Consider the following 7552-nt stretch of genomic DNA (forward strand, 5'->3'; position numbering starts at 1 on the left):
TAGTACGTACTAATGTACTATAGTTATTATTTGTCACATTAGAAATGTTATATGTATATTATTTTGAGGTAGTTGTATAGAAATTTTTGGTGTAAAATATTTTAAGATAGTTGTAAAAAAAAAAAAAAAAAAAAAAAAAAACCTCAGTTGATTTTTTCTTCTCAAGTTGTACTAGTAGTTGTCTAAAAATAAAAATAAAAAACTGTACTAGTAGTTGATATGATGGAATATTTGAATGCATGAAGTTTTTTTTTTCTTTTTTAAATAGATTCAATTTTTTTGGTGAAACATTATACACATCACTAAAGGAAATTGTATGTTGCAATCATTTATACAATAGTTATTGTTCTTCATTTATACACTAAGGAATATTTGTATGAGAGTGAGGGATAACTCAAGTGGTTAGAGCTTTCCTTCCAGTTCCAAGAGATCGCCTTATGTTTACACACGATTGAATAATAATGTGCACCTTAAGGTATATTTTTTCAAGGTAAATGCATCTTAAGGTTTTTTTTTTTTTTTAAAAAAAAGAATTTTTAGATTCTATATTAATGGGTCATCTGCAATCACCTGGAAAATCATATCTCAGATTTGACCCTACACCTTAGTGTAAGTAAAATTTTGTAAATATTCCCACTTCATGTCCATTAAATCTCATCAACAAATCACATTAATTTATAGTGGATTAACCTTTAATTCGAAATGCTCTCGTTGGATGTCCCCTAGTATTGTGACATAACCCTAAAATTTCAAGTGAGAACGTTAAGGGGGACATACGTACACTACTACACTAGATATGGTCATATAATGCATGTATGGAGTATATAAGAAGAATATAAAGATTAGATATGATGACAAACTAGTGTAATTCTGTCTGTTACGATGATAACGGCGATTTTATTTTTGCAGTGGCACACAACTGGCTATTATCCGACTTTGATTGATGCTATCTATGACTCTAGCTGTACACCAAGTCTAGGCCTCTAGGATGGGAACTCAACCAATAGCCCACATATATAGAGGTCAACTTCTAACTGAATTTTGTTCCACCAACTTCTCTATCGAGATAAGGAGTATATTCGTCTTTTATCCCGATATAATAGGTCACGTCTGATTCAATCTTAATCCCGGTAAAATAGAGTTATTGTTATGAAATGATACCCCATATATGAGAATGTTCAAATGTTGTACTTAATTAAATACAATGTTTGATCAATTTGATTTTAAGCCCCCTTTGATAATTTTGGTGTTAATAGAAATTTAAAAGGAGCAAAGTCAACTGAAATGTTCGAGATGATCCTTCTACTTTTGTTGACTTATTATAAATTACTTTGTTTGAAAAAGTCAAAATACAACAACATACTCGTTAAAAAAAAAAGGTTTCTAATAAACATATTAAAAGGTAGTATAGCCTTATCGAACTTTACAAGAGATAATATAGTCATAGATCATAAAAAAAAAAAATAAAAAAAAATTGCAATCTTAAGTAAGCTTTTTCCTTGTATCACCTCCAACTTAAAAGGAACAATCAACTTTAGTACAATCATAATGTCAAAATTTCTCATCCAAGCCTTTTGGAATCATTATATCATCATAAATCTCAAAGAAATAAGTGAAGAAGAAAAAAAAAATCATAACAATTAGCCAAAAAAAAAAAAAGAAAACAATTCGAAACACGCTATAAACCTGTCCTCCTAACAAGTCTTGCCTAAAATCTAAGTACTGAAAAATTGCAAATGTACAAGATGTACAGGTCCCCCACAAAATTGAACATTCTTGTTAACTCACTTTCTTTTTTCTTTTTCTTTTTCTTTTTTTACTTGGCCACTCCAAGTAAATTATGCTTCTTTTTTTTTTTTTTTTTTTTTGAAAAAGATGGGCATGAACTTTCCTTCATGTATCTTTTTCTTCCTTTGGAGGTAGAAACTTCACTAGTACCAAAACTTGGTACTACCAAAAATCCTCTACTTATCATCATCATCATCATCACTATCATATCGACTAATAAATACCTAAAAAAAACCAATAAAAAGTTGTAAAGAAGACGATTAATGTGATCGATCAAATGTTGTAAGATGTCTTGATTCAGAATTCCAAAATTGTCCAATATCAGCTGCAATTTTCTTAGCATCCATTGATGCACCTAACAATCCTCGTTTGGTAAACCCTACCGCGTATAATCCCGATTCGCCTTTCCATCCGTTAGGAAATGGCCTTCGCGGAAGTCCATCTTGCTCTGAGAACATCTCCCTTTCCTAATGAGAAAGAAAATGGAACACCATACTTTACTTTTTCATTCATTTTGAACTTTTATTTTTGGTATAATATAATACAATTAATTTAATATTCTTAAGAGCCAAGCAACTAAAACATAAAATGGTAGGGAAAATGTAACAAAAGATAAGGAAATTTATTTATGAAAGAAATATAAATATAAAGAAAAAGATTATACCTTTAGCCAATGTGGCACATTGCTTTTGTATCCAGTTGCTAAGATGATTGCATCAAAATTCTCTACACTTCCATCAACAAATTCAACTGCATGGTGCATTAATCGCCTTATGCCCGGACATACCTATATGTACGATACCAAATATACAACCTTTTAGTCACTTTATTTTAGCATTCTTATGTCATAGCTATGAATATAAAGTGATGTGACAAAATCAATTGAACAACTCGTCTTTCAAAAAATATACTCGCATCATGATTTTCAATTGCTATGTGGGGTACTAATTTTCCTACCTTTACAAAAATATTACGAAATAAGATAGCTAGCAGCCTATTATTTGTAGACTGCACTAGAACTATAGTTTAAATCATAACATGTCACGGTCCATTGTGTATGTAATCAAGTTAGTTTAGGTATTTTTAATATCATATAATAGACATTTATAGGCAGATAAATATCCTTCCAACCCCTCCTACCACTAAAATAAAATGCTAATAACTAGTGTCAAGTTGATATAAAAATTATTAATAATGTTTAATCTAATTCTGAAAAAGGAGCAAAAAATAAACAAAAGGTGAAATGAGATTGAAAGAGGCCTAAATCACACCAAAGGATTTGCTAATGATTTATTAGCTAGTAATGGAAGTGAGTATCATGTCCCACTAAAATTCTATCAAGTAATAGGAGAAGTTATGCCTTTTATGGGCAAAAATCTTACTAGGATCTCTCAACTTTGGAGCTCATGAGAATCAAGAACGAAAGCAAGAGGGAGAAAAAAAAACACATGAGGAAAAAAAAGTAAGATGTGAAATGATAGTAATAATTATAGAGACATGAAGTACTACAACTATACCTTGATGTCTCCTCTTTTGATCTTGTCAAACGTCCCAACATCTAACACCGGCGTCTTCCCTGTCAAATTTTTAAGCTCGAGGGGACCCGTTTTGGACGAGCTAAACCTAGTTTTGAAGTGTCGCCAAATATTAACCACGCGATTATTAATAGGAGCCGGTCCACTAGGGTTATTGGCAACCACTTGAGCAACCACATGGATAACCCGAAAGTTGATCTTCCAAACATTTCTCTTGGTAAGAGATGAACCTTCAAAAAAAAAAAAAAAAAAAGTAACGCAACTCAATTATTAATCAGGACTTGTAAATTAAATGAACGGATTGAATTAAGAGATATTGAAAAGGTCTGTCATGACTGTCAGGTTCGATTCTTATCTGACTTCTGTGTCTGCCTCTAAACTAATAATAAATCATTAAGAAAAACTCGATTGGAACAACCATATGTAAAGGTAGAGTTGACTGTTAAAGGAAGGTGGGAAGTAAGGCCAAATTCGTGAGTGTAGTACATCCTAGTGCAAGGTGTTTTACAGGCAACAAATGCTTCTTTACAGATGAAAAACCTTTTTTTTAGGAAGGGTTAAAAAAGATTGGGCCATATATATATGATTATATTATAAATAAAATTACTTAGTAGTTAATAATCTTTTTATTTAGCTAATATGTTTTGAGCCAATGTTGCGCATGCTTGAGCATCCCAAGAAAGTGAAAAAAATAGGAGAATACTACTAATACATCCTTCCAATTTACAAAATTATGAACAGTGCTTGGAACTTGAACTCACTAACTAATTAGACCAAAACTAATTATAACAACCCCATAAAAAAGATTTTATAACAATTTTTTAAAACTTAGCTTAAAGCTTTATTGCATGCCCATGACTACTATATATAAGTGCTTTTTTATTTTATTATAAAGCTTTCATAAAGCTTCACTTTTCACTATACTATGAACAAAAGAGCACACACACGCTCACACAAAATTCCACAATTATATCATAATATATTGGGGAGGAGGTGAAGTGCTCAAGTTATGATTAAAAATCCATTACCGAAAGATAATCAAATTAAAAGAAAAATTAAAAAGAAAGTAGGCATCAAAACAAATGATTTCGTAATGTTATTTTGTCATTATTTTAAGAAATTAATTTATAACTAAATCACTTAAATTTCAATTAGTCCTTTCTTTGTCATGGTGGAGAACTACTAAAAGTTGGGTCTAGCTTTGTTAAAAGCCTAAACCAATATTAGTCTTTTTGATCATTCAATAGGTGATCCTAAATATAGGAGGACACTATAACTAAACTTAAAAATACCACCGCCCCCTTTACTTCTTATCTTTTAAGTTTACTCCCTTTTCATAGATATCATGCCAAACACATAGAAAGAAACAAAACATGTGGCAATATCTTACATAATTAAGATATGCTAATGAATCTCCATTCAGCCGCAAAATTAACTATCTTTAAATCTGTAAATTAAACCTGGATCAGAACGTGTGGCGATGATTTTGTCAATAGTCTAATTAATTAACCTATTTCAGTTAAACGCGGTCAAATTTTACTTATGTGTAACTTAAATCCAAAAGGGTTTCTTTATAAAAAAAGATAAAAAGATGTTGAACAAAAGATAAAATCAAATTAATTAATAAGAATAACTAAGGATAGTACAATAGTAAGGTGTTACTTACTGTATCTCGGACCACAATTGAAGGCATAGCATTATGATGACAAAGGTCCAAACACACTTCCATCCCTGAATTTCCACTTCCAACAACTAACACCCTTTTACCTCTAAACGTTTCACCACTTTTGTACGAACTTGTATGTACTACTTGCTTACCAAACTCCTTTAACCCTTCTAACTCCGGCATAACAACCTCCGCATTCTCCCCCGTCGCCACCACCAACCACCGGCACACGTATTCCGTAGTGAAAACAACCTCCTCCTCACCACCAATACTGCCTTTTTCGTTTGTCCCTCTACCACTAGTAGAGCACGTAGTGGACGTCCTTACCCTCCAAAACCCTAGCGTTTGATCAAATTCGGCTTTCTCGACCGTCTGATTAAACAAAGGCTTGATATCGAATTTCCTAGCGTAGTCCTCCAAGTACTCGATAAACTGCCTCTTTGTAGGGTACATAGGGAAGTCTTGTGGGAAGGGCATTAAGGGTAATTCACAAAATTTCTTAGGAAGGTGTAGCCTTAAACGATCATAGGTCTTAAGTTGCCATAAAGACGCAATACAATTAGATCTCTCTAGAATCATACTTGGTACGCCTTTCTCCTTCAAACATGCCGCCACGGCTAACCCTGATGGCCCTGCCCCTACAATCACCGGACCCGAAACTAGTATGCAACGCGTATTCGTAGTCGTTTTCGTGTTACGTTGTGGATCATTCGCTAGTTTCCCTTCTATCTCTCTCAAATTGTTGTAAAAGTACTCCATATTGTTGTTATACTACTAGTAATTTAACAAAGAAAATATAATTTATATATATATATATATATATATATATTTTAATATAAGGATTTTGTAGTTGTGTGTGTTTATATGTCTTGTTAACTACTACTAATAATAGTAACAAACTAATAGAACAAGATTAGAGGAGAAATGGTTAATAACAAACATTAAGTAGAAGCACATGTTTGTAACTAACAAAAATGAAGGGGGAGATTATTAATTAATGATGATAACAATAATCCTAGATAAATTATTGAATAAAAGATGAGAATTGAATTTTCTTGTTAGAAAAAGATAATTAATTAATTAATTAAAAAAAAGGATAAAATAGAGGGTAGAATATATCTTAGAATGGTGTTGTAGTTGAATGGAGAAGAGAAGAAGAGAGGAGAGGAGAGCGGCGAAGGGTACGGGGGTGATAAATCAGCATTGAACACCAAGAAAGAGAGAGAAAGAGAGTATGAAAGAGAGAGTGAGAGGGAGAGATTGTGATTTGTGAATATATATATATTTTTTTGCTTCTTTTTTTTTATTATTAAAATTAAATTAAAAAATTTTGTGATTCAAAACATATGGTGTGTGAGGAAGTGTGGTAAAAAGGTATTGAGCTCTATTCGACTTTGAGTGGGACTTTTTCCCCATAACAAAGTAATTAAGTTCCCAAAAATAAAAAATAAACAATAAAAAATAAAACTTTTTTTTTTGGGAAACTTTTCTACATGTCTAGCTTATGAAACGTCACTTAATTATCATTGAATGTCAATTTAATATGGAAGCAAAATTCTTATTGAAAAGGGTTTTTAAGAGTTTTGTTAAGATACATATTACAAACTTTTAAATACATCGGTTGTTAATAAAATATTATACATCAGCTATAAAATTAATCTAAAATGAGTAAAATATATCCTAATATGAATAAAAGTTACCTTGACATAAATAAAAGTTACAAAGTATTATGCTTTATTGATAAAAATTAATCAAAAAGTTGTAAAAGTGATCCTAAATTTGATAAATATGACCCTATGTACAGTATCGAATGTATATAAAAGTTACTCGAGATATATATAGATACTTATGAAATTTGATTTAGGATAAGTGATGGAATAAAAATAATGGTAAAACAAAGGGATAGAAAATGACTGTTAGTCGGTTACTCAAGGTTAAAGATCAATCTTTGAGATATATATTCAATATATATATATATATATATATATATATATATATATATATATATATATATATATATATATATATATGATCCATGTTGGTTTAATTTAGAGGGATATATATACTTTAACTTGTTGGATAGTGTTGGATTCTTGGACTAATGACTAAGACTTATTGGCTACAATAAAATTTTGAGATCTATAAAATTACTACATTCATTGTACTTACATTATTGATTTTCCCTTGATTCCTTCAATAATTTTTTTTTTTAAAAAAAAATTAAGTATGTTTATAGATAATAGTTGGTTGCTCTTGCATATCTGTGGTAATTTGTTATTCGTTAATTAGTATAACTAATGCGATTTTGTAGCATGTATGGTATGTCAAGTTTTTGTTTACAATGAGTAGAATTTGATCAAAATCAACATCAAACTACAAAAGAATGCCCTCTCCTAGAGTCATGGAAAGCCAAGATGCAATATGCCAATATACAATAAAACAGCAATATACAAGTATATGAAAAAGGGTATGTCGATATGTTGTGTCGCATATCATCTATAACAACCATTCCAATTTTGTAGGAAACTATTTAAATTTGATCTAACATTGAGGTGGTAGAGTA

General features: G+C 30.8%; 1 pseudogene; it reads right to left on the bottom strand.

Moving 5' to 3' along the window:
• Positions 1-1533: 1533 nt before the first annotated feature.
• LOC110705638 lies at positions 1534-5792 on the bottom strand (annotated as a pseudogene).
• Positions 5793-7552: the final 1760 nt, after the last annotated feature.

This window comes from Chenopodium quinoa, unplaced genomic scaffold, assembly GCF_001683475.1.
Source record: "Chenopodium quinoa cultivar QQ74 unplaced genomic scaffold, ASM168347v1, whole genome shotgun sequence".
Classification (NCBI taxonomy): Eukaryota; Viridiplantae; Streptophyta; class Magnoliopsida; order Caryophyllales; family Amaranthaceae; genus Chenopodium; species Chenopodium quinoa.